At 50.0% G+C, this 23,431-nt stretch overlaps 1 protein-coding gene across 4 annotated transcripts in view; it reads left to right on the top strand.

The window, feature by feature from the left end:
* Positions 1-8,353: 8,353 nt before the first annotated feature.
* TPST1 (tyrosylprotein sulfotransferase 1) overlaps positions 8,354-23,431 on the top strand; it is a 41,465-nt gene continuing 26,387 nt past the window's right edge. Inside the window, exon 1 of one of the 4 annotated variants that reach the window (XM_030472772.1) lies at positions 8,354-8,520. The gene's annotated coding sequence lies outside the window, so the exon portion shown is untranslated. Of the gene's footprint in view, positions 8,521-19,390; positions 19,615-19,717; positions 20,008-23,431 lie in introns of those variants that run through there. The other 3 variants (XM_030472773.1, XM_030472774.1, XM_030472775.1) reach the window with 3 other exon arrangements.

The following is a 23,431-nucleotide window of genomic DNA, read 5'->3' on the forward strand; positions in this document are numbered from 1 at the left end:
TAAAAGATCTGCCTGTCTCCCAGGGCTGCTTTTTGTTAACTAACCAGTTACCTAACACAATATATGTACTCTGCTAATTCTTTTGAAGGAGAGAATATAGCATGAAGAGAGGGTGGCCTTCTGATGTGTCACGGGTACAAGAAAGCATACGTGTGTATTGGGCACTTCAAAGGTTGGTCCCTAGTTTCAAGAACAGAGGGGCAGAGTACTCCTCACTTTCTAATATTTAAGAAATGCATATTGCTTTTAGCTTTCTCATTTCTTACATGTTCCTCATGTTTATTCTCTATTGCATGTTTGGCTCTTGGCAGATTGACAGCTCTGGTTAGGTTAGCTCCTGTGCTCTCGGCACTGCTCTGAGAGAAAGAGGGAATGAGCTGCCAGAATTCCTCTCCCGTTTTGATACTTCGAAATACCCAGGGTTCCTCTTCCCATAAATTCAAGCCCAAGAAGGCAGCTTGCTTTAGGGTTTGTTTGGCAGCCCTTGCTGGAGAAGTTTTATTAGAGCATTTGTTTTATGAGAGGAGAAGGAGCTCCTACCTGGCTGTGCGCCGGTGCTGGGGAAGAAAAATGGATACGCTGGAAACAGAAGCGTCCACAGGGAATCTTGTAGAAGATCCAGGAAATCCCTACCAATGAGCCAAGCAGCTTTGGTGGTGGTCACACCGTGGCAGGGCTGCACGGGGGGCTGCTGACCACCACTGAAATGCAGAATTTGACAAGCTCTCCTTGTCTCACAGGGAGCAAAAGGCATTTTGTTTGTATCTGTGTGGCGTGTTCACTGGGTAAAGGTGTGTAGTTTTAATAAGAAAAAGCAAACCCCCAAAATTTGGAGGTTTGGCTTTCTTCTGAAGCAGGTTTTCTTTGGGGCAGGTTTTGTTCTGAAGCATATCTTTAAACAACATTGAAGCAGTACACTGAAATGGCATTGAAACCTAATGTGTCGGTGTGCTGAAAGGGTTAAACAAAATCTACAGAGTGTTTAAAAGTGTTTGCACAAATGTTTTTAAGAAGGTTCTGTCATAAACAGTTCTGTAGATAACTTTACTTCATAGAGTCCCTACCGGTCATAGACAAGCTGTTGCTTTAGAGGTCGACCAAGGCAGGCTGGTTTACACCGTTTGAGAATCATGCCCTAAAATGATTAACCAGCCACATCACAGTCCATGAGGGGTGGATGCCTGCACTGCTGTAATCCTGGCAGACCCCGACACAGGAAGAATAATCAAACTGGACATGTTTTTGAAGCTGTTACACCATAGAAGAAATAAAGTTGAGAAATAAAACTAGAACACAGCTGAGTTGTAGCAGAGCAAAGTCAGCACACGTCCTGGAGCAAATTCCTGCTTGTCCCAGACCTCTCTTGGAGGCTGCTTGGGGAGAGCTGCAGGCTGCTTGAGTCATACTTTGCTCTTCATCCCGTTGGAAATACGTGTTTTTCCCAGCTGATGGTTGAAGGGGAAAGACCTGGTTGACCCTGTATGAGTGGAGAGGTTGAACTGGGTGATCTCCAACCTCAGCGTTGCTGTCTGTCTGGTTTCCCTCCCGCTATGCACTTGGAGTGTTTTCTGTTGCTTGGTCAGCACAGAGGCAAAGGCTGCTCTCCTTAAGAGCTGAGAGGCAGCAGGTTGGGGGTTTCTCCGTTGCCCCCTTTTCCGTTCATGCCTGGTGGCCTCTTTGCTGGTGGGTGCTTTGGGGCTCCGGCATGGTGCAAATACTTCATTTCTGGGATGTGACAAAGGGAAGGGGACAGTCTTGCAAGGATGGCAGCAGGGTTTTGTGTCGTGCCTGTGGTTTCGTCAGTTGCTGGAGCCTGAAACCGGAGTTTCTGGAGTTGCTCTGTGTTAGTGGTGTGTCCTGCACGTTGCAGCTACGGCAGTGAGTTGAGTCTGTTCCAGACGAGGATCCTGTAGTATAAAGGATGTGTCCCAGGATGCTGCTGGGATAAGATGGTCTTTCAGTGTGATCTTAGTAACAGTTTTCTCATGAGTTTTGCTTAATGCTGTTCCAAGGGCCAAATTAATCCACAGTGCCTCTTCACTGCCTTGCATTTGACCTGAGATACAGAACCATTCACTCCCTCATGCTGGCTGTGCTCGGCCCCTCGAGTCAAGCCACGGGTGAGTTAACCCAGCCCCGACCGAGGTTATTCTGGATCCTGGTTTTGAAATACACAAATCTGTCTGTACTGCATTGTCTACAACTAAATGTTTTACTGCCTCTGCCTCCCTGGGGTGGCAGCTCTGCCACGGCAATGCACAAACAGCACGTTCTGCATCCCAGAAAATGCTTTGCTTCTAGGCATGAAATCTGCTTCCCTGTGTTTGGACACAGGCTTCAAAAGCATCGATCTTGACTGGGAGCTGCTGTTGTTGAGTGACTTCCGAAATGCTTTGGGCTTTGACAGGGGAAGAGGAGTTGGAGGAGCCTGTGTGCATCTCAGCCTGGCCAAGATGGGGCTTTTCCCACTTATATTACTTCATTTTCTATCTGCTACCCATAACCAGCCTATTCCAGCCTGTTCCTGGTACCAGCTCCCATAGCAAGGGGATGCCAGGCTGTTCCAAAACACAGACTGCAGAAGGAGCAGGAAGATCTTTCGTGCCTGAAAACTTGTTGGTTTTTTTGCTTGTAGCAGGTGGTCTAAATAACAGATAGCATCTTCCCCCGTGAGCTTTGCCTCGCTGGTACACTGAACGTGTGTGGTTATGAAATGCTCCTGGTCCTTGAGAAGGACTCATGGAATTATCTCAGTTAACTCCTCTCCAGCGCAGGCAGGCGATGCTCACAGGTTAATCACCCCATAGAAATACAGCCTTACATTGAATGTGAGTGACAGCCATGGTCTTTTCCGGATGACACGGTGACCAGGCAGGCACTAACACTCAGGTCCTGCTGTTCTGAAGGTCAGTTCTTTGTCCTTAGAGATGTATTTGCTTCCCTGCAGATGGGCAGTACTGGGGTGGAAGATGCAGAACGAGGAGCTGGTGTGGCAGGGTGGAAGGTGTCTGTCCTGGCCCTGGGAGAGTCCCATGGATGGCTCCATGAAGCCCCATGTGCAGGTGGAGAGGGGACTGCATCGCAGGGTCAGCGTTTGCTGCCTTGAGATCTTTCCACTGGGACTCCAACACGACCCAGTCAGCCAAAGGAGAGTTACGTAGTGCCTTTGGAGCTGGGATCAGTCAGCAAATGCCAGCTCTGCCGCTGGCCTGTGGCCTCAGGGAGGTTGTTTTCTCTCTTTTCTCTCTTCTCTCTTCCCAGGGCTTGCAGCCAGGCTGACACCAGGAGCACTGCCCAAGGGCTTATTCAATACTTTTGTGCATCCTGACAGGTAAAGGAGTCTTTTGTGCTAACAGCTATGAGCTGAGGAGAGGCTGCAGCCCTCGGCTTTCCCTGTGCTTTGAGACCAGCACGTGGGTACCTGTGACACTGCTGTGACCGTGGCCCTGTCCCTCTGGACACGCGGGTGTCCACCGTGCACACAGGCTCTGCTCCCAGCCCCGACAGGACCGTATACTTGCATATCTATGAATGTTTGGAGGTTGTTACAGGGAGTCGAGTTAGGAATTCCACAGGACGAGGAGTTGCCAGACATCACAGCCTTGCACCCCTGGGAATTACCCCACCACGAAGGCATGTCCTGCATACGCTGCACATCGTTCCCATCGCTTGTAGCAGAGGTAAGGGGGAGCTGAGCTGTGATGAAATGACTTTCTAATGAAAACATCTGTGCTCGTGAATTGGGCACAAGATCAAGTCTGAGGATGGGGCTGAGCTGTGAAGCCAGAGGGAAGTGTTCCCTTGTGGGTGGGCTGCCAAGCACCAGCATGCCAGCATCGTGGTGCGGGTGGCTGTGTCCCTTCAGCAGGGACAGGTCATGCTTTGCAGAGCAGCAGTTTATTTAATGGCAATCAGAGGGTCATGTTTATGCAGGAAATTTAAACTACACAGGTTCCTCTTGGGTTTAAAATGCAATTGTGGGAGCAGATCCTGAGCTGGCATGCGTGGACATTGCTCTCCTGACAGCCACATGGGCAGGAGCATCAAGGAAAACATGGAGAGGGCAGCGCCTGGTGTTATCCCAGTGAGGATGTGCAAAGGGCAACCTGGCGACACCAAACCCGGCCTTTGTGCAGCAGCAAGGTGTTAGTGTTGGTAGGGAAGACCCAGTTTGTGTCCTGAAGCGAATGCCATGGTAGAGCTGATGTTGGGGACATGGGAGGAGCAGAGCACAAAGCAGGCAGCTGGAAAGCCACCAAGAGATGAATGAGCTTTGAGCATCAAAATGAGCATCGCACCTCTTCTTTGCCTATGAGAGTGATGCCTTCATTTGGGTGGGGACATCCTGCCCTAAGGACACTGCTTCCTCACCACCAACTTGATAACCCAATGATCCCAGTGCTGCACTGTGAGATCAGGGATTGGGATCCCTGTTCCTGGGTGCGATCCTGTAAAAGGGAAGGAGGTTTGGGTCAAGGCAAACAGGGAACTAGTTCTCCTTGGGATGTTAAAGTTCTTTAAAATACTTCAACAGCAGCTTGGATGCATCCAGCCCCCTCACACACCCCCAGACAAGCCCAGGGAATTCTCTAAAGAAGCTCAAAGTACCCTTTAAAACCACAAGTGATATTTTATAACCTTCCCAGAGAGAGGAAGGTCACGTTAGCCCCCTTTCCAAAGGGCGGCTCTAAGGAGGTGCAGATTGGGATCCGGCCAGCATCCTGGGGGGAGGCAATGGCAGCGTTGTTTAGGTTGGAACTGCTGAAGACGTTGACAGAGAAAATGTTTGGTGTTCCCACAGAAAGAAATCCTGCTGCAAAGTTTTTATTGAGCAAAAAGAAATGCTTGTGCTGAAAAAGCCGGAGCTGCAGCCAAAGCACAACTGAAATACAGCGAGCAGTTAGGAAACAGTTTGTGAAGACCCAAGAACTTTTGCTTGCCACAAGCAAGAGTCTCCCTGCACATGTTGCTTGAATTCATTTCCCCTTGCATTAAGGATCTTTATTTTATTAACTTTAATGTTTGTAAAAACAGCCATCAAAGGTAGCTGAGAGGCTGTTAAAGATAATTAGAATAAAGCTGGCCTGAGATCCAGCCAAGTGGCGTGAGAGAACATCTGAGAAGAGATGGGGAAGCCAGAAGTCATCGGGAAGGACTTGATCTACATAGTGAAGCTGGGAAGGGAGCTGCAGGGAGTGCTCAGGGATGCTGCAAACAGTCCCAACAGGACCAAGTGCTGGCGGGAGCTGTGGCTGGTGTTAAAGAGCATCCTCTGAACAGCTCTTCACCAGCATCTCTGCCACATCCAGCCTGGGGAGACAGACGGGTGATGCTTCACAGGAGCACCCAGCTGGTACCTGGGCACAGGAGGGTGGCAGAGGTGGTACCGGTGCCATCGGTCCCCTCAGATAAGCTTCAGCACCGAGCACAAGGGCTCGCTGTGGTTTAAAGCCCTTGTTTGTGAATCCCACCCCTTGTCCTCCTCCTAAAGGGCAGCTTCACTGCCCGACCCACTGTGTGCAATTACTGCTCAGCCCTGCTGGGCTCCTGCTCAGTGCCTGCCAGGCTGCAAGGGAAAAGCTGGCAGGAACCGCCAGCCTTTGCTGTAGGCCAAGCAGAAACTTCATTGTCCATTTACAACAGAACAACCCCCAAAAACTGCACTCAAACCCCACCAAACCAGCTGTTTGCTTGACAATCCCTCCACCGCTCACCCCAAAATGTCCTGGATGCGCCATTGCTTCCCAGCCACAGGATAGTGATGTTTAACACAAGCTGGGGCAGCCATGGGGCCATGGAGCAGAGCTTTAATCTGGAATATCAGGTTAAATACCAGGAGAAAGGGGATGAGCTCAAACCATCAGTCCCAGCTGGAAACGAGTAACCAGGCATCTTCATGCTGCTTCCATTGGAGTTGTGCCTTGCCCCATGTTGGTCCCTGGGGGCTCCTGTGTCGCTGGATGTTGGTTTGAGGGAGCAAATCCCTTTTGTTACAGACCAGATGTTGTCAAGAAAAAGGCATCCCAAAATAGAAGGCCTGAGCAGCTGAAATTATCCAGCTCAGCAGTGAGCATTGGGGGGGGGGGTGGGTGTGCTTCCCCAGCTCTTCCCACGCTTTATACATGCATGTATTTTTATATCTAGTGAAAGTTAACCCCCGGGGATGTGCCAAAGGCTTTAAAAGCATGCTCTGTTGGACTAGAGGGATTTTTGCCGGGTCTAAAAGGACCTTCAAGGTTTTTGCTCCCTGTGCTGCCTGTTAAGGAGGGAAAGCATCAGCTGAGATGAACCCCGGGGTCTTTTGTCAGCAGCTGAGGGGGTTCATTGCCTGATTCAAATTGCTGTTGTTTTGCTATTTAGATGTGTTCAGTTATCTGGCAGGCTCAGGATGGTCAGCTCACAGCAGGATATGGTGAGCTTCGAAATGCCACGGGTGGGCAGAAAGCAGCTGGGGTTTGGGGGAAACCTGCAGCACAAACACCTTGATGCCTCACCAAGTGGCATCCCAGTCCCCATCCTGATGCACTGGGCACCCAGTGTCCCTTGTCCCATGGGGGGAGTGGTTGGGGCCACCACAGTGGGACTCGCATCCTCGGGCGCTTGGCTGAGCCCTGTTCCTCCATCCCCGGCCAGCTCCATCCCAGCCCCTTCCCAGCCTCACCGCCTGCAGCATTACATGTCCATCCGCTACTTATCATCTCAAGACATGACTGGGGGATTTATACTCTTCAGCTTCATCTACAAAGACTTTGTTTTCCCCTTTTGTATTGTTGATGGGTTTCCTTAGAAAAGGCTGTGGCTAAAGGCTTCCTTGGGATGCAGCAGCTGGAGGGTGGCCATGAGGAAGGGAAAAGGAAGCACTGAAAACACCCACCCAAAACCTATTGGGATCCAACTGCTTCCTCCCAGGCAGTTTGCTCCTTCATCGCCCAGCAAAGCCCATAGAACTCCTCAGATGCTGCTGCTCTGAGCTGCCCACACTGCAGCATCCGTGAGTGGGAAATGGGCTGTTTCAGGCCAATTTAAACATTTAGGCCAATTTAAACATCTTCCCTTTTCCTGTGCAACGTCCTGTCCCAAGGTGTGGGCTCAGCACAGAGTTGCCTCTTTCCCAGCTCTGTGGGACTGCTCTGAGTGGGACAGGACACCCCGTCTGTGTGTCACCACCTCAGATGAGACCCCAAAGGTTGAAGCAATTGGAGAAGGCAACTAGAATGCTGCAGTGTTGCACTGGAAATGGCCCTAAAGTGCTCCTGGTGCATCCACAAGTAACTCATCCCCATGTGGGGCTGTCCCATCCATGCCGCATGCCCACAGTGCTGTTGCTGCCCATTGTGGAAAGCAGCGGGTTTGGTGGGATGAGATGAGGTGAGCAGCATATGAGTGGCCAATGGTGAAATACAGTTTATCCTGGTTGGGCTTGTTGCACAGGGTTGATGTGCTTTGCCCTGGGGGTGGCTTTGCTCAGCAGATGTGGGTACAGAAGCAGGGGTTGCTTGGGCAGGGGTCTTGGGTGGTAAGAACCGCTTGGATGCTGAGGACAAGCAATTGCTGCGGGTTTATGTATTTTCCTTGTGCACAGATGCCAGGAGTGGCTTCAAAGCTGAATCCAGCCCTGGATTGTGCTGCTGCTGGATTGGGAAGTGGGAATCTGTGGAAAGAAATGCCCAGGGCAAGGAATGCACTAACCCTGACTTCTGTCCCGGGTAACTTCACCACCCGCAGCATCTCACTGGGTTTTATCAGGGCAATGGAGAGCAAAGTCTGACCTGGGGCTCCAGCTCATCTCTAGCTCTGAATGTACCAAGAAAGCCTGAAACTCAGCCCCAAAACCTACAATTTATTCTACAAATGCTGCTTCTTCATGATTTAACCTCCCAAAGCTGCGGCTGCTGCTCTGGGCTCTGGGTTTTGGGCTTTTCCCAGCCTTTTTCCCAGCCTTTCTGCAGCTCCGGGATCTGGAGCCTTCCCTCCAGTGCCAGCTGAGCTGGTTGTATCAGGCCAGGAGCAGAGGCTCTGAGGAAAGCCATAAATATTGTGGGACTGGTGATGAAGCAGGGAGCTGGCAGGAGCAGAAGGACAGGCAGAGGGAGGCTGCGGATCCTGCATATTTGCTGGGGCCTCAGCAGAGCCCAATAGTTAATCATTAAAATATGCTTATATGTAACTAATCTCTGCAGGACAATGAACTGAGGAATTATTTAATGCAATTTAAATGGGTCATAGTAGTCACTATAATAAGTGTGCCTCGAGCCAATGGGAGCTATCAGGCTCCTATAAAAGCGGGTGGGGAAGAAATAGCAGCTGGTGGGAAGAGATCACGGAAGATCCGATGCGTGTCCTGAGCTGCCTCTCGGCACCCTCCCGACCTGCCTGAAACCAGGCTGCGGGCTGAGCCCTTCTTCAAACACTGGTGATCCCTTTGGGGTCAGTGGCTGCGGTGGGAAGGACGAGGTCTGCCCGGAGCTGGCACTCAGCACGGCCCATGGGGACCAGCATCGCCTATTTAAGGCTGAAAAGGTGAACTTCAGCACTGCTGTGAGTTGGGGGTTGCATTGCTGGGGTAGGGGTGAGCGGGATGCTCTTCCGTGGGGCTGGTTTGGGTGAAACCCCATTTGGATTTGCACGTTTGGAGATGTGACGGTGTTAGCAGCGATATCAAGGTGTTCTCCTGTGGGGACACGCAGCAGCAGGTGGGTGCTGCTGCCAGGGTTTGCAGTAGCTCTGTAAAGGGAATGGGGTGCGGGGGAATGAATGGAAACAGGTTTTAGTGGACTTTGATCAGCTTGTGAGAAGGATTATATCAGCTGGGTGCTCTGTGAGCTGATCCTGATGGCTTAAGTCCTGTTCTGCAAGCACAGCGTTTAGCTCCCAGCATTCACTGGAATGTTTTGGCTTTCTCCCTGGTATCATTTGCAGCCCCCCAGGACCAATGCATCACATGCTGTTGGTGAGCACAGCTCACACCCTCCAGCATAGCACTGACTGTGGCTGGGGTGAGGATGTATCTGCTGGAGGGAGAAGTGACACTGAGCTTTCTCTGCAGCCTTGTTGCCTGCCTTGCAATACCCAGAGAGGTATGAGGTGCAGTTATTTGTAGCCCCACAGTACAGGCATTTACCCTTGTGGCGATGCACGCCACTGCCCTGGCTGCCAGCCCTTAGATAAGCAGTGAACCCCAGCATCTCCAGACATCAGTTTCATCAGTCTGGGGGCTGGACGAGGTGACCTTTGAAGGTCCCTTCCAACCCAAACTATTCTGTGATTCCATGATTCTACTACTTGTTTTTTCTCCCGTCTTTTAGTTTCATCATATTTCATCTGCCTCTTTTTGTGACTTTTCTGTCCTTTGTCCAGTTTTAAGTCATGTACAGTTGATTTACACCAAACTCCACATTACATGAAACTAGCTTTCAGCTCCCTTTTCCCTGCTTGCAAGTAACCAAATGGGTGCAAAGAGTTTTGGAGGTAATCGTGGCTGCTCCAGCTGTTCTCCCATCCAGGAAATAAAGAGCACAGCCTGTTTCCTGTTAAATTTTGCTGGTCACATTGATTTACATTGTTTGTCTCGTGTTTTATGGCTTCCAAACTGATGTTGTGTTAAGCTGGCTGGAGCTTAGGCAAGAAATCAGATGCAGGCACTGGCAGGCTTCCCCACATGCATTCATGAGGGTTGATCACATAGTCACATTTTCTTAGTCGCTGGAGGACAAACAGCAGCTCTGCCTCACTTGTGTCCCGGCTGGTTTGCATCGGTGCTGTGCTGCTAAAAGGAACTGGATATTCAGATTGTGGGGCAATGCAGGTTGCAGAGGGGCCTGTGCCATGGCTGGGTGCTCCTCCAGCTGCTGGAGCAGTGGTTTGGTGCCATGAGGTGTCTCCTGCCTTTATCTTAACCCATGAGCTTTATCTTTTATCTTACATTCTTCCTGTTGAGGAGGGGAGTGAGAGTGGCTGGTGGGCACCCAGCAGCCAGCCAAGGCCACCCCACCAAAGCTACGGACTGGGGCAGAAATTCATTCATATATATATATATATGCGTGTGTGTGTGTGTAGAATCATGAGATATCTCAAGTTGGAAGGGACCCATAGAATCACCAAGTCCAACTCTCTGCTCCTCACAGGACTACCTAAAATTAAACCATATGACTAAGAGCATTATCCAGATGCTCCTTGAACTCTGACAGGCTTGGTGCCATCACCACTTCCCTGTTCCAGTGTACGTATGTGCATTACATACATATAGGCAAATGCATTTTAAGCAAAGCAGGATGAGTTTCTCCTTGCACAGGGCATGCTGTCGGGACTCTGTGCAGGTGAATGGGACTGTGTATTGCTGCTGCTGGTGGTGCAGGTCAGTGCATGGATGGCTTTCACCCCAGCCTGGCATGGGGAGGTTGTTCATACAGACACAGCTGATTTGAGGTGATCTGGATCCCCAGTGGGTTGCTACCAACGTCCTTGCTGCCTCTCAGCAAGTCTGTGCAATGGGCTGTGGATGTGTCCACCAGAAACCCAAACAAAACCAACTGTTCCATCCGTCACAGGTCAGTCAGAGGCTGTCTGCAGAGCAAGGCTGGGATTTCTGCCCAAAGGAGCCCAAAGTGTTTGGAATCAAAAGGATTGGGTCTAAGGGCAAAAGCTTCTCACTGTTCACATGAGTGAGGAAAGTTTCTTATTTCATTTTACAAGCGTCAGCAGCACATTGGATCAGGAGTTCTGCTGTTTCTGCACCATTTCTGGCAGAGAAAGCCTCACTCTTTTCCTTAGGAAAACAAGAAATAGAATATTCCTGTAGGATTGAATGTGAGAGAATGTGCAAAAGTTAATATTAGGGAATACACCTGCAGAATTCAGCAGGTTCCTATGGCAATAGGTCGAACAGCATTTAGCATTAACTAGAAATCATCTATTTATGTGTGTGTATTTGGGAATAGCAGAGGAGCCACATGGGAGGTGTTGGAGCTGGATAGGTTGAGCGAGTCCTGATTTTGCCATTTCTGTTCCCTGTCTCTCCATTGCAGTCAGGAAAACTGATGTATTGATACTGCTCTCTTTGATTGATTTACAAGCGCCATTGCAGGGACACAGGTACATTATTTGCCTTTGCTGGTGCAAATTTGGGTTTCATAAGGAAAACCAAAGAGATTGTTTCTTCTTGTGCCCCGGGTTTTTCACACAAAGGGGCAAAGCTTCAGGGGATTATTTCTTTGGTGCATTTTATTCTTTTCTGTGCTGCTTTTTGAATTTAACATCTGATTTATAGTTGAGGGGGATGTTATCCGTTGGCTTGAGCTGGGAATAGGGAGAAAGGAGGTCTGGGTTTCATAGCGTGTCTACAATGAATTTACAGTTCCATACAGTGGGTGAAGGTTTCAGATGTCTTCACACCCTCAGGTTCTCTGCTTGGGTCTCATGGCTCCCGTCACCTCTCTGATGAAGGTGCCACCTCTGTTTTCTATAAGGGCTATTTCCCTCCTTGTAGCAAACTCAGCAGCATCTCAGTGAGCCCAGAGAGAGCATTAAATGCTGAGTTCTCATTTTGAAAGGCCACCATAAAAATCAATGATTGATGGAAACCAAACAAGACGAGTGAACTCTGCAGAAGGTCCTCCCTCCCTATTGACTGTTCTCCCAGACTTTGGCTTGGAGGCTCAGGCCTTACCCATTTCACAACGTGCCTGAGGATACAGCCTTGGGAATGAAAAATGGGGCTAAACCAGGATGTTTTCAAGCAACATCCTGGGCTGAGCTGTTCAGCCACTGCAAACAGGGGAATCCACGGCCAGGGAAGGGTGCTGGATCCAGCAAATAAGCCTGTCCCCAAGAGCAATGGGGTTTTATTTATCTTTTTTTGAGGGTATTGCATTTCTCTCCTCATGTGCCCCCAGGAAAGGTGCCAAGATGGGGTCGCTGAACTGATGCTGGCTGGTGATGAGCCTGAGAGCAGCCCTCATGGAGGGAGAATTGGGGTTTAATTCGGTTTCTTTTAGCTGACAAATCCATCTCACCCATAGAGGGGTGATGGAAACACTGCACGTCTGGAACAAGCAACCATGGTGGGGATGGGATTTAAATTCTGCCTTATTTAATCTTCAATAGTCTCACCTTTAAAAGAAAGGGGCTGCACTGTGCCTGGTTTCATAGGCAGCATTAACAGTGTTCTCAGAGCTTTATGCAGTTTAAAAGCTGTCCACACTTCCGTATCTCATTGCAAGCTGTCCAGCTAGCGAAGGGACGAGTGACAGACCCGCTGCGCTCCCCTCAAGCACTCACTGCTCTCAAAACGCCCGTGCCTTGCACGTGATGGAGATGCCAATGTATTTAGGTGATGGGGTAGTTTTGTTTCCAGAACTAGTGGTTGCAAGAGCCAATTCCTGTGAGAGCAGCCAAGCTGTCTGTCCTGCATCAGAGAAACTCATTGCACAGACTGCAGCCAACTGCCCGGGCACGGTGTGTGCCGCCAAGGTGATTTCACTGATGTCTCGCTGCCATCGTTGCAACCAGAGGATGTGAAAGCCTTCGAGCTGATACAAGCAGAGCTCTGTGTCTTTGGCAGTGGGGTTTTAGGAGTTTTCAGGATTTTTTGGGTTGGTTTTGTTTAGATGTCGGGGTTTGTGAGCTGCTCTCTCATCTCCTTGTGCTGTTTTCCAGACACAGATGAGATCATTTCTTGTATCACTGGCATTATAAATAAGCTAGTGGATATTTAGCTCATTAAGTAGTCACCACAAGTGCTACTGCTTTACTAACTCAGGACTTAATCCTGCAAACTGCTGAGCATTCTCAGCCATCCAAACTTCATGGGACAAGTCCTCCAAGAAACAGCTTATCCCTCTTCTGTTAAGGGCTGCCATGCTGCTAGCAGTGCTTTCCCAGGCAGATACCAGTGGATGCGATGGATGAATGTGCTGAGGAGGGGCTGTGCAGGCACAACGGGGCTGTGAGGAGCATCACTCCTCTCTGGTAGATGAAAGCCCAGCACTTTGCTCCCTACCTCCATGCAGAGCAGCTCGGCAAAAGCCACCAAGAGCATTGCACATCACTCAAAGCAACCACCTTCAGCAGCGTGATAGGGCTCATGTGAGACTATAAGAGCTCCAGCTTAGCGAGTCTCTGTGACATTGGATTTTTTCCCCCTTTTTTTTTTTAGGGAAACCTAAAGAAAGGGAAGGAATTGGGCAATGGCTTGTTCTTGGATGCTCCTGTGTGGAGACAAGTGCACTGCCTGCACACGTCCATTGTGCCACATAGGCAGCTGTCTGCAAGCCAAGAACATGGGGAGATGCCTATAAATGTAAGAGAGGAAGGCATTCACTCCTGCTCTGTGAGTGGAAAAACAGCTACGTCTATATTTACTGGATGGCGAGGACTGCCTGGAAAAACCCGGGAAATCTGCACCTCCAGAGGCTCCTGCAGCTGGGGAAAAACAGTCTCCCCATGAAATAAATACATCTGATGCCTAAAACGCCTGTGAGAACAGGGGTGAGGGCTCTGTGGAGGTATTCCCAGCCCCGTAATTGTTTCTCCAGGCACATGGAAAGATCAATTCTCAGCTGTCATATTTAGAAAGCAGCAGACACGAGATCAGACAGAGGTGGGGGAATATGGAGCTATTTATCACAAAGTGCTGCTTTATGGGGTCAGAGCAGAAACCACCTTATTCCTCACTGAGCCACAAGCGGGTTACGGTTGGGACGCAGCTACTTGATGTGTCCAGCTACGGATGGACGCAGCTGCTGAGATGATAATCTCAGTTTAAATCCTTCTCAAATGGTGCTTGCAGCAGAAAAGCCAGCCCTGCTTGGCGATGAGTGTGGCCCTGCTGAGGTTATGCACAGGGTGATGCTGAACGTGCAGGTTGGTGGATCCCTATGCTGACAGCAGAGGCTTTTTGCAGGCAAGCTCTGAGAATGGGACCTTTCTGGTCCTGCAGTAATTCCCATGGCTTGGTTTTGCTGGCTTTGGCTGTGAAACACAAACTGTATGGCTACCAGAAATGTCCCAGCCCATGAGTGCATACTCCATGTCTGCTCCTCCATCCCCTGGGGCAAACCTTGCACTGCCAACATGATCGATATGTGAGGCAGACAGGCCAGGAAAATACTATCAGTAGCGGAGAAAAGCAATAAAGACGAGTGTGCCTCTGGGAAACACAGACAGACACCAGCATCCTTCCAAGTTAAACTGCATCCTCGCTGGGCTCGCAGCTGACAGGTCTGCTCTGCTCTTAAGACAGACTGTGTTAGGTGCGTGATTCTGAGTGCAGAAACATCTATTCAGCAGAAACGTCTTATTCTCCTGCTGTGAGGGGATGCAGAGGAATGTCATCAGCTTAATGGCTTGTGGGGCCTGTTTCTCCTATACTCAGAGGCTTGTAAAGACAGTCCTTGCATGTTCTCCTTCTCCAGGGATCATAAGTCTTCCCTGGCTGGGTTGTTTTGGCTCAGTCTGCAGTTATAGACACTGCTGTGATCCATCTGCAGTGCTGGGTGCCAGCTGCCCCCATTGCTCCCCATCCCGCCATGATGTGCAGCCAGGAGTGGGGTATTCCCACCCCCTGCCCCTGCTTCTCGGGTCCGGAATAACCCTCAGCCCAAGATCAATTGAGGGCTTCACAGAGGCTGGGATCTGGAGCGGGATGCTGCCCCATGGTCCTCTCCTGGCCAAGGCACCCACTGAGGGCTTGAAGCCTGTGTTGATTTAAGAGCTGGCAGTTTACTTTGTTGGTAAGGTGTTAAATCCATCCTTTCTCCCACTAGTCAGAGGGCAGTTTGTTCATATTCATAAAGACAGAGATAATAAGATTGACTTAAGCATGTCTTTGACACAGAGCCAACTAAGCACTTAAGCAGGGAAGGATGGATGCCCAGTCGTGCTCTGGGCTGTGAGACAGCACAGGCACACATGGGGCTTGGGATTTCTGAACTACCTCTACCTAAAGGCCATATGAATTTCCCAGATGCACAGCACAAGCTGAAATAGAACCCACTTGCTTTGTGCTTTATCGTATCAGCATCCTCCTCCAAATCCTTCTTTACCCTCAGTTCATTCTATAATGGATATATCCATACATAACCTTCTATAACAGAGGGAACAGGGAGATGTTTTGATGCAGAATTGAAATTGACAGTTGAGCTTCTCACCCCACTCTCAGCTTTCCAAACTGCCTTTAGTGAGTGTGGGCCTGAAAGCCGTGAGCACCAACCCTGCTCCATCTGCCTCTCACCATGACAGCCAGCCAGCGAGGAGCCGGGTTGTGCAATCCCTGCCAAGGCATTCAAGGAAAAGGAATAATATTTAGGAGTCCTGGCAAGAACATGCCCAAGCCAGCAAGTGCAGCTCGCCTGGCTCTGGGTGGGGGAATGAGCTGGGCAGTGCCAGAGGAAAATTCTTTGCATTCTCAGGATTGGGAAGGTGGAATTAAGGTAAACTACTCTTGGATGAGGTCCAGGATACCTGAATGAGCAAACTTTCTCTTGCTTTTAAACCTCACACCTGAGTTGAATTCAGGAATACTCTTGGGATGGAACTGGTGTCAGGAAAAGCATTGGAAGTCCAAGGAGGGAAAAGGGAAAGAGACCTGTTTTCGTCTCTGAATGTGCCAGACCTCCAGCTAGCAGAGGTCAGGGCAGCATTGCTGGGGACTGCGCTTACTCATGTACTGGCCCAGCGGTGACTTGTATGCTGTGTTAGGAAAGATGCTGCTCATCAGGCAGCCTTGGTATCAGTGTAAGGCAGCACAATCTGTCACTGCTGCTGGAGCTGTGACAGTCTGCACTGCCCAAGGCTCTGCCAGCATGCACTGCACCCCTATGTGCCCTGAACCCAGTATTTGGAGGGAGCAGGGATGCAGCCACCAGGCTCGGTCCCTCCAGGCAGTGATGTCCAGCTAGTCTCTGATTTGAAGTTGTGGCTCACATTTGGAACTAACATGAAAAAAAGGCTTAATGGGAAGCTCCTAAACAGCACCAGCTTTTGGGACTCAGGGCTGTTCTTCATTCCTCCTCCTCCCACCAGCAGTCCCAGACACACCAGGTAGCACTGCTTTAAAGCGTGGGAACAATGGGAAACCATGCCAGTACTGAGGGAAAACTGGACACAAAGCAGGAGCAGCCACCAGGACCCACTCCTGTTCCCCTTGTAGCTCAGCAGGCCCTGAGCTGTGGCCCCGCAGCACCGGCCAAGCTCCCTCTGAGCTGCAGCTTCAGTCCTGGGCTCATCCTTCATCCCGTGCTTGTGGCTGAGCCCCAGCAAGGAGGAATTATTCCTGAGCTTCAAGAAACAAAACAGGAACAAGGCAACGAGGAATGGCCAATGCAACTGTCAAACAAACGATGAGCAATTAAGTGCTATAGCTTCTTGTTTATCCACCTGCAACAGCAGCTTCATGGCTGGGACTTAAGCTCTGTCTCTAGTGAGACTCCGCATGATGCAGTATTTGATGGGTTATTTGATCCATGGCTCCCAGATGAGTGATGATTAAAGAAGGGCCCAGCGTGGGGCACCCACTACATACAGTAGCTCTGTCTGCTTTGTACAGCAGCATTGTGTTTTCCCCCTTTCCCTTGGAGAATGGCATTTTTTCCTCCCTGGAGGCACTGTTTGATTGCCACAGATTGGAAGCCTTTGAAAGGGACTATCTGTGTGAGTCACAGTTAAAGCCATAAAAGAAAAACCAATAAAGCAATCTGAAAAGTGCTGTTTAATGGATTGAGGCAAACTTACTGGAAACAGGATACAGACTGTTTCATCTTTAAATTGTTAGTTCAAATCCAGCTGCATTCGGGAGCAAATGACATTTATTCCTCGTCAACAGCTGTCAGAGAAAAGACATTTGAAAGGAATTTTATCACCTGAAAGGAGCTGCTGGTTCCTCTGTGCTCCCAGCAGCTCCCTGAGCACATCTGAAAGCCTTACGGGCATTAGGTACTCTTGAAACTCAGTCCTTACAGGGCACAGCTTTTCCCACCATGAAAATACACTGTCCTGAATGTAGGTATCTGCTCATACAGCTGTCTTTGCTTCATTTTCTTAGCAAATAACACATGCATGAACGTCACTGCATTCACCCCTCTCAATAGTGATGCTTCTCCATCACGTCAGTGGAGCAGGAGACATGGAATCAGCGCTCATCCATATCAGCTCTCCAGGCAGAGCTGGCAGCGAGTGTTGGCTCATTGGTATCAGTGGAAACCACATCTTGACGGGCTCATAAAAGCCTTATGACACTGCAAGGACTATGAAACATGGGGTAATGGGCTGTGATTAATTCTCTCCTCCTGACGGCATCGCTATGAGCTCAGGCGCTGTCGCTCCGCATCTCGTGGGGCTGGGATGACGGCAAAGCCCAGCTGGTTATCTCCCTGGCAGTGCAGGATCTGTTCTGCCTCTCCGGGAGACAGGTCAGTGAGTCAGACCTGATTTTAGAGCTTCTGGGATTAAAAGGGAATATTCTCCTATCCAGTGGTTTCCATCAAGGTCTCACTGCTGGTGCTGTCTCCCAGCCCTGGTGTCCCCAGCCAGCAGAGCCCTCATGGAGCCTAGTGGCTCCCGTTAGCCACCAGCCCCCATGCTGCACTGTCCTGCTGCAGTGACGTAGAGATGGCTTTTCTCAGACTGAACTTTGGGCTGGCATCAGGTTAAATCCCTTTGGCTGACTTTTTTTTCCCTATTTGGCAAGCAACACAGATCTGGGGAATATCCCATGGGATTGTTCCCTTTGATTGACCCTGCAGCTGCCCTGACTTCTCTGCTGGGTGTTTGTCTGCATTCAGTGATGGCAGCTGGGCCAGAGCTCCTGTGTGTAAAGAAGAAATATGTTTTCAGTTTAATTCAGCCTTTACATATCGCTATGTTAACGTTAACAAGTTAAATTCAACCTATTTTCCTGCTTTTTGGGGGGAAAAAGGAATAAAAAGTATCTTTCTGCACAGAGCACTGAGAAGGAAGCAGTTAGGCTGGTGTAAAGCCAGTGTTTGTTAGAGATGAGTTAATCTATAGATGTGAGTCTCTTCATATGGCTGCGCCTCCAGGGGCAAAGTGCTGGTGTGAATCATTCCCTACCCTTGCCTGGCTGCTCACCCAGCTGTGGGGCAGGGGAGTTGTGAGATGTGCCAGCAGCCGGCTCAAGCTTGTGCTCCAGCCTGATGCTTTTCCAGATGTTTGCGCAGCTGCACACGTGGTGGGCACATGGCTGGTGCTTCCCCACTGCTGCAGAACAGGTGTGTGACAGCAGAAAAGACCTGAGCTGTGAGCCAGGCAGTACTCCCTGCTGTCCTGCACTGCCTTGTTCCTGTTAAAATGTGTAACTGTGGCTTTTCTCCATTTATCTGGACAGTTGCAGCACTGCACTTAACACCCATTTGCCCAAGACAAGGGGACTGTGGGTACTGGATGGTTTCCAGACAGCTAAGAAAGCTGAAGGCATCCTGCCCTTTATCAGCGATAGTGTGACCAGCAGGACTAGGGCAGTGATCATCCTCCTGCACTGGGCACTGGTGAGGCTGCACCTTGAATCCTGTGTTCAGTTCTGGGCCCCTCACTACAAGGGAGACATTGAGGTGCTGGAGCAGGGCCAGAGAAGGGAATGGAGCTGGTGCAGGGCCTGGAGCACAAGTGTGATGAGGAACGGCTGAGGGACCTGTGGGGGTTTAGTGTGGAGAAGGGTTGGGGGGTGGACCTTATTGCTCTCTACAACTGCCTCACAGGAGGTTGTAGTGAGGTGGGGTCAGTCTCTTCTACCAATGAACAAGTGACAGGACAAGAGGAAACGGCCTCAAGCTGCCCCAGGGGAGGTTTAGATGGAGATTAGGAACAATTCCTTCCCCAGAGGGTGCTCAGGCATTGGAACAGGCTGCCCAGGGCAGTGCTGGAGTCACCGTCCCTGCAAGTGTTCACACACTGTATAGCCGAGGCCTCAGTGCCATGGGTTAGTGGTGGCCTTGGCAGTGCTGGGGAATGGTTGAACCTGATCATCCTAAAGGTCTTTTCCAACCCAGCTGATTCTATGATTCTAAGACCGACCCGCGAAGCCCGTGCCCGCGGGCAGGGTTCGCTGAGGCGTTTCCCCGTCACAACGCTCTGACGCTCAGACCTTTGCCGTTCGCCTCTAGCAGCGCTGGCGCGGCGCGATCTGCGGCACCCCCCAGCTGTTCCCGGCTGTCAACATCTGTCCGGCACCGCTCTGCAGGCGCTGCTGCACGCGGGGCTCCTCCAGACGCTCACGTGGCGCCACCGCCCAGATGTGCGCCCCGCCCGCTCCAGCTGTGGGGCGCAGCTGTTTCCCGCCACGCCCGCGCGGAGCGGGTGGGTGGGTGTGTGTCAACGGCCCCGCCCCCTCAGCTGTCAATCTTCTGCTCGGGCCCAACCGCGTCCCGCGACATATCGAGGCCAACGACCAATCAGGGCGTGGTTGTGATTTCCATGGCAGCGGCAGCCGCAGCCGCGCGGCTGAGGGCAGGCGGCGGCGCGGCCGGTCCCTGTCCCCGGTCCCAAGTCCCCGTCCCCTGCGATGGTGCCCGAGCGGAGCCGCGGCGGAGGACGGGCCGCAGCGCTGCTGCTGCTGCGCGGCTCTATCCGGGCCCTGGCAGCGCGGGGCCGGCGGCAGCGCAGGTGAGGAGCCCGCCGCGCACCTGAGGCGGGCGGCTGTGGAGGGGCGGGCTCCGGGCGCGGCCGTTCCCCCCTCACCGCCCGCGCAGCCCCGACGGCAGCCGCCGCGCTCCGCCCTGCCCCGCCCGGCGCTGCCAGAGCCGTTGCCTTTGTCGGCCGGGCTGGGAAGGGGCGGTCGCGGCCTGAGGCGCCGGCTGGGAGCTGGTCGCGTTGTGGCCGCGTCCCTCAGCGCCGCTGCCGGCCGCGGGGAGCGGGGCCCGGCGGTGCGGACCGGGGCTGTGCGGGCATCGCCGCGGGTCCCGCGGCTGCAGCCGGGAGCGCCCGAGGATGCGCGGCGGGGCCGGGTCGCTGCTTCCCGCCGGTGCCGTGGCGGGGTTCCGTGCGAATCCGAGCCGGGTAAACGGGAAAGTTTCCGTGCGGGCGGGCGAACTGGCTGGAGGAGCTGCTAGCGCGGCTCACGGCTTTGTTCGGCAGCGGGGATGTGTCGGGGGAGCTTTGGCCGCGGGTCCTGCGCCGCTGTAGACACCGCGGCGGAGGTGGGGGGCTCCTGCGCACGGAAATAGATCCGTAGCGTTGCGTTTGTATCTGCAAACAACAGAGAACAGTCGTAGTGTGTGTGAGCGGTTCAGCAGTAGTTCTATAGCGGTGGACCTAACGTCTCAGCTGGAAGGGGTTTTGCTGGTGCTGTCGCTCTAAGAAGCCATTTGCATGTGATGTTGTGAGCGTGTTTGTGTAGGTCTGTGTCTTTAGTATTAAGCAGTTTGTTTCTCTGAAGTACCTTGTATAATAGAGTGCTGGAATCCCTCTGAGGAGGCGCAGTACAGGTAAAAGTGCACAGAACAGGAGGTCATCTGCTATCGTGTGCTGCTGTCTGGTTTTTCCCTCTTTTATTTAAAAAGCAAAGCATACATTTAAAGAGTGAGAAATCTGTGTGTTGCTAATAAAATTCCTTTTGTTGAATTGTTCTCCAGTAGTAACTGTAGTGCTTAACAGATGCTGTGTATTCTTGCATAACTGGGAGCATATTGGTAACTCTCTTTTGACCATTCCATATGTAAATCCAGATAATTTGCTGGATGTATTATATATGTGGCTATAGCAGGATGTATAGAGTTCTTTGCTTTCAGGACGTTTTAATTAGCTGTCCCTTAAACTCATTTTAGATGGCTTAAATGTTGAAAAGCCTGAAAGTGCTGAATTTTGAGTCAGCTTGTTATCAGTTTTGGGTCTGGTATGATTTGCTTCTCGAGAAAGCTTGTAAGTGTTAGTAGATCCAGAGAAAGGACAAATGCTTCTGAATTTTTTTACACACATACGCACACATATATACGTGTGTGTGTCTATATATCTGTCTAGTGGAAGATTATGAAGAAAGCTGTCTCTTTTTTTTGGGCAGGGATGTAACTGGTAAATGGAAGGAGTACAGCTTGCTTCAACCTTAACTATTGATTATATGAGAGAAATGCATAAATGCGAGCACTTCTTTTTTACTCCTTGTAATGTGATTGCACTAGAAACTGTGAGATTATTACACGGTTGTATGTGGTCTCACTCAGTATGGAAACTTTGGATTCATCAGTGGTCTGTGGCCATGAATGTTAATTTGGCCCTTACAAGTTTTCAAAGCCTTAGATTAAAAAAAACTCAAACAACCCCACAAAGTAGGTTCAAGAGGAATGCAAATCTGTGAACAACATTCCTACAGTATGAACTATAAGGGAATGTTGTTCACACATCTGCATTCCCTTACACTAATTTTGTCCAACTTTGTCCTATCATTCTACTTGTCAAACCACTCTGCTTGAAGACAGGCTTCCCGAGGCCGAGTTGGCTCTTTCATCTCAGCTGCTTTCCGTCAGGTGACTTACTGCTTATTTCTTTGTGGAGGCGAATAAAAACTGCTTGTTCTATTTTATCATCCTTTTCTACTGTATAACTAATGGGAGAAGAAACCTAGAGAAAACAGATGCAGGGCTTGACAGCTGTGATGGTTTAAAAGCTAAAGATGGAACTTGGTACTTAAGGCTGCTAGATTTTTATTTCTAGCTTTGCTGAGTGTTTTGTTTGGGGTTTGCTTGTGCTGAAATCTGACATTCCTCTCTCAGATTCTGTGACTGGGAGTAACATACGATATCCGGTCTTTGAGGAAGTCATTAAGGTGATTGTGCAAACACCACTTTGAAGGCATAAAAATGCTTCCTGGATACTTAAGTGACTTTTGGAACAATGTTCTAAATGAGCCTACAATGGTTTGGGTAGCCTCTTGAAGTGGTATACAGTGAATATTTCAGTCGTGTTCCTTGGTGGTGTGCTATACCATTATCATGTAACTGTCAGCTTTCCTATGCAATCTTCTTTGTGGTCAACAAACACAAATGACCAGAAACAAAGCAGTTCATTGAAGGAAAGGTTTTATGGAATTCCTTGCTTGAAATTTCATTTAGGAATGCTGAAAGAATGACGTTGTATGCAAGGGCTTCTTACTGGGATTATTTAATACAGAACTTTCTCTAAGAAATATATTGTCTCTAGTTTTCTGAATGTATATTGTTTTGAAGATGATTCCTGAGAATTCTCAGTATTCTTAGCCTTTCCAGTATTCAGGTTTATAGAGGGAAAGTGAAGGTGCAAGGAGAGGCAAGGAAGGTACCGTCATGGTTGACATTTGCTTCTTTTAAGTCCTGTTAGCACTTTAATTTCTCTTTCTAGAGTCAAGAGCAGAGAACAGAGTGACAATGGATAACAGTAGGTTAGGATTTCTTTTCCCGTTCAACTTAGCAACCTTGCCACTGTAAAATGAATTTCCTCTGCAGATTTATACCATGAGCCTTGGGTGTAGTAGTCAGGCTATGGCTGTGCATCTGAAAGCATTTCTGAACTGTGAGAATCTTCTGTTTCTAAGGTCTGCATAAAGCCTCATGGGGAGAATCGTAGCACCCCATCGTAAACTGTAAAAAGAATATGAGGAGGAACATAACTTTGCAGCAGTGTGAACTACAGCATTCCTGCTCTTGCTTTCCAGCACAAGTCTTGAGAAGGATGTCTATGAAGCACAATGGCCCATTAACACAGAACTGAGTATGATCTTTCCTCCCAGCAAAGTTCTGCAGATGTGTTGAGGTCAAACACTGCAGCGAACACTTGGGCAAATGCAGGAACAAGATACACTCCACAAAAATCAAAGCAGTACTACTATATTTGCTCTTCCTAGAAAGAGATCTGGTTGTCAGAGTCTGAGCCAGAAATTCAAGAGGTGGAAGCAGAGGACGAGGACAAGCTAATCACTGAGAAATGCTTTTACTGGCGGGGTTGGCAGGGTTTTGGTTGGGTTTTGTGTTGTTGATATTGATAGAGCCAGTGTTGCTGTGCTGTCAGTTTAGCCTTGGAAGACGCTGCCTGCTTGAACATGAGAAGTGAGGTGATCATCACTCTTTCCAGCCTTGAAAGTGCAAGTCTGAGCTCTAGAGCTTATGAGGATTCTTTGTTACTGGGTGGTAGTGGATGATCTTTTTTCCTCCTGGCAGGGAATGCTTTAAACAACAACAAACCCCAAACTGTTCTAACATCAAATACAAATGAATGATTTGCCTCTTGACTATGCTAAAAATCTTCAAGATTTTTTTGGATGAACTTGAGGAAAAGGGTCTTGACCTGCTGCATACAGGGAGAGGGAAGAAGGGAGAGAGGATTAGTGTGTGCAGAAAAAGGAAACAAAGCAGGCATTTTTGCTTTGCTAACATCATCTTGTGGCTGACTCATAGGCCTGACTTTTCTGGGAATAAAATTCAGATACATACACTTCTGCTTAGCTGCACTTTGT

Source organism: Strigops habroptila (assembly GCF_004027225.2).
Source record: "Strigops habroptila isolate Jane chromosome 13 unlocalized genomic scaffold, bStrHab1.2.pri S16, whole genome shotgun sequence".
Taxonomy (NCBI): Eukaryota; Metazoa; Chordata; class Aves; order Psittaciformes; family Psittacidae; genus Strigops; species Strigops habroptila.